The sequence below is a fragment of the Toxorhynchites rutilus genome, chromosome 3, assembly GCF_029784135.1.
Source record: "Toxorhynchites rutilus septentrionalis strain SRP chromosome 3, ASM2978413v1, whole genome shotgun sequence".
Taxonomy (NCBI): domain Eukaryota; kingdom Metazoa; phylum Arthropoda; class Insecta; order Diptera; family Culicidae; genus Toxorhynchites; species Toxorhynchites rutilus.
Window position 1 is genome coordinate 69610141 of NC_073746.1, and position 3502 is coordinate 69613642.

The 3502-nt window shown below is 33.6% G+C and overlaps 1 pseudogene; it reads left to right on the forward strand.

The window, feature by feature from the left end:
- Window positions 1-990: 990 nt before the first annotated feature.
- On the forward strand, window positions 991-1733 carry LOC129776397 (cytochrome b-like; annotated as a pseudogene).
- Window positions 1734-3502: the final 1769 nt, after the last annotated feature.

Sequence of the window (3502 nt, forward strand, 5' to 3'; positions counted from 1 at the left end):
AAGTTAAAAATACATATGTCTTTTAACAATGTAAATGGTTCAAAAGTCATTTGTGGGAAAAAGGGAATGAAATTGATTTTTCGGACCTCCCTGAAATGGGAATGGACACCCTAATGAAAAAAGTTGATGGGCCTGGGCCAAAGGACACGGAGATGATCTTGACATAGGACTGTGATTGTGTGTAGTAATTGCTTTGAATTGAGTTTTTTCATTGTTCAAAATCTGAATGTTTTCTCTTTTGATACATCAAATAGAAGCCCTGGAAAAAAACCTTCTCCAGTATGAACTTATATCCTTTACAGGTTAGATGAGATAACGTGGTAGAATCCGGAGCCACATTCTGTTCAAAAATGAACACAAAAATATCATTAAATCCATTAGTACTCTTTTTTTTTGTTTATTCAATTATGCAGAAGAAGACAAGGAGTCATCAATTGTCATTTTTAAACACAAGTCTAAATAGGTAAGATCTACATAAATGTAATCCTAAGTCAAAAAAATATATTACAGAAATTTATTATGGATAAAAATGAGATTTTATCTTTCGTTGCCAAGTTTTCCGGTGGCCATGAGTGCTCTCTTGGGAAGTTTGTGTAGCTGCTGCTTTTAATTTTTATAGGAGGAATATTAGTTTTATTTATTTATGTAACCTCCCTTTCCTCAAATGAAATATTTTCTTTTTCAATAAAATTATCAATTATTCTATACCTTATATTAATTACCTTTTTAATATTTTTTTTATAGATAAAATAATAATTTAAACATTTATTAATAATTACGAAATAAATTTATTATCTAATTTTAAATCTTTATATATAGAAAATATTTTATCTTTAAATAAAATATATAATTTTCCTACAAATTTAATTACTTTACTTTTAATTAACTATTTATTTTTAACATTACTAGTCACAGTAAAAATGTCTATAAAAAATTATGGAGGAAAATTTACGCCCATTAACTTAATTAACAAAATTATTAATAAAATTAATGAATAAACCAATTCGAAATACCCACCCTTTATTTAAAATTATAAGTAATGCACTAGTTGATTTACCTACTCCCTCTAATATTTCAATTTCATGAAATTTCGGATCACTTTTAGGACTTTGTTTAATTATTCAAATATTAACAGACCTTTTTTTAGCTATACATTATACAGCAGATATTGAAACTGCCTTTAATAGAGTAAATCATATTTATCGAGATGTTAATAATGGATGACTACTCCGAATTTGTCACGCATATGGAGCTTCATTTTTCTTTGCATGTTTATTTACTCATGTAAGACGAGGTATTTACTACAATTCATTTCTTTATATTCCTATATGAATAGTAGGAGTAATTATATTATTCATAACAATAGCAACAGGATTTTTAAGATATGTTTCACCTTGAGGACAAATATCTTTTTGAGGAGCAACTGTTATTACAAGTCTTTTGTTATTACAAGTTTTATGTCAGTATTTAGGAAATGATTTAGTTCAATGAATTTGAGGAGGATTCCCAATTGATAACGCAACTTGAACCCAATTTTTTACTTTTCATTTTATTTTACCTTTTATTATTTTAGCTTTAACAATAATTCACCTTTTATTTTTACATCAAACAGGCTCAAATAACCCATTAGGGTTGAATAGAAATATTGATAAAATCCCATTTCACCCATATTTTATTACAAAGATATAGCAGGATTTATTATTTTTATTTTAATTTCAATTACTTTTATTTGAAAATTTAACTACTTATTAATAGATCCCGAAAATTTTATTCCGGCTAATCCTTTAGTAATTTCTGTTCACATTCAACCTGAATGATATTTTTTATTTGCTTATGCAACTTTACGATCAATCCCCAATAAATTAGGAGGAGTAATTGCTTTAGTTAAATCAATTGCTATTTTAATAATTTTACTTTTTACTCATATAAGTAAATTTCAAGGACTTCAATTTTATCCTCTTAACCAAATTTTATTTTGAACAATAACTACTATTACATGTCTATTAACTTGAATTGGAGCACGACCTGTAGAAATCTCTTATATTATAACAGGATAAATTTTAACAATTTTATATTTTTTTATATTTTATTATTAATCCCCTTTTATCAAAATACTGAGATAACCTTTTAAATTAATTAATAAGCTTTTACAGCATATGTTTTGAAAACATAAGAAAGAAGTAAACTCTTCTTATAATTTTATACTAAAAATCATTCATTATAAAGAGAGAAAAATATATAGGGGGTCTTCGTAGCCACTTGGTTACGCGTTCGCTTACTAAGCGATCGATCGTGAGTTCAAACTCAGGGCCCTCAATTGACCATCTTTGTGTTGTTATAGAATAACTACGTCCACGCAACCATCATCAGCGATGGAGATCGATCCAAGGTGGAACAAAGATCGATTCATCCATATAACTGCTCTGCTCTGCAAGAAACATCGGGATGCTTTTCTATAAAGAACCCAACAATGATCAATATCAACTGTCTCCGCTGTCCAGTCTGCTGAACAATGGAAGAACAGATAGAATACCTTTACGCCTAAATGGCTAGTGAATTTCAATTTACCATAATGTTATGGAACACAAAACCTAACGCCTAAATGGCTACTTTATTTATTTATTTATAATGATACTACATCCCATTGAGAGATTAGATCTTCTTCACAATTTTTCGCCAATAATCCCGATCCATGGCTGCAGTTCTCCAACTCCCGGCTGCACCGATTCTTGCCAAGTCCTGCTCCACCTGGTCCAACCACCTCGCTCGCTGGGCTCCTCTCCTTCTTGTTCCTACCGGATTCGATGCGAACACCATCTTTGCAGGGCTGCTGTCCGGCAATCTTGCAACATGCCCTGCCCATCGCACTCGTCCAGCCTTGGCGACTTTCTGAATGCTGGGTTCGTCGTAGAGTTGCGCCAGTTCGTGGTTCATTCTCCTTCTCCATACTCCGCTTTCCTGTACACCACCGTATATTGTTCTGAGCACTCGGCGTTCGAAAACTCCAAGCGCTTGTGAGTCCTCTTCAAGCATCGTCCATGCTTCGTGCCCATAGAGAATAACCGGTCGAATTAGGGATTTGTACATGGTACACTTCGTACGGGGTCGGAGTTTGTTGGACCTCAAGGATTTGCGGAACCCATAGTAGGCTCGACTTCCATTGACAATGCGTCTTCGAATTTCACGGCTGTTGTTGTTGTCAGTTGTTATCAACGAGCCAAGGTAGACAAATTCCTCTACCACCTCGAGCTCGTCGCCGTCGATCACAACACTACTACCAAGAAGAACTCTGCGGCCTTGAAATCGACGAAGATGTGGTGTGTAGGGACCTGATACTCGCGGCACTTTTGGAGGATCTGCCGCAGTGTAAAAATCTGGTCCGTCGTCGAGCAACCGGGCATGAATCCGGCCTGATAACTTCCCACAAATCTACTTACTATTGGTGATAGGCGGCGGAAGAGGATCTGAGACAAAATTTTGTAGGCACCATTCAGGATTGTGA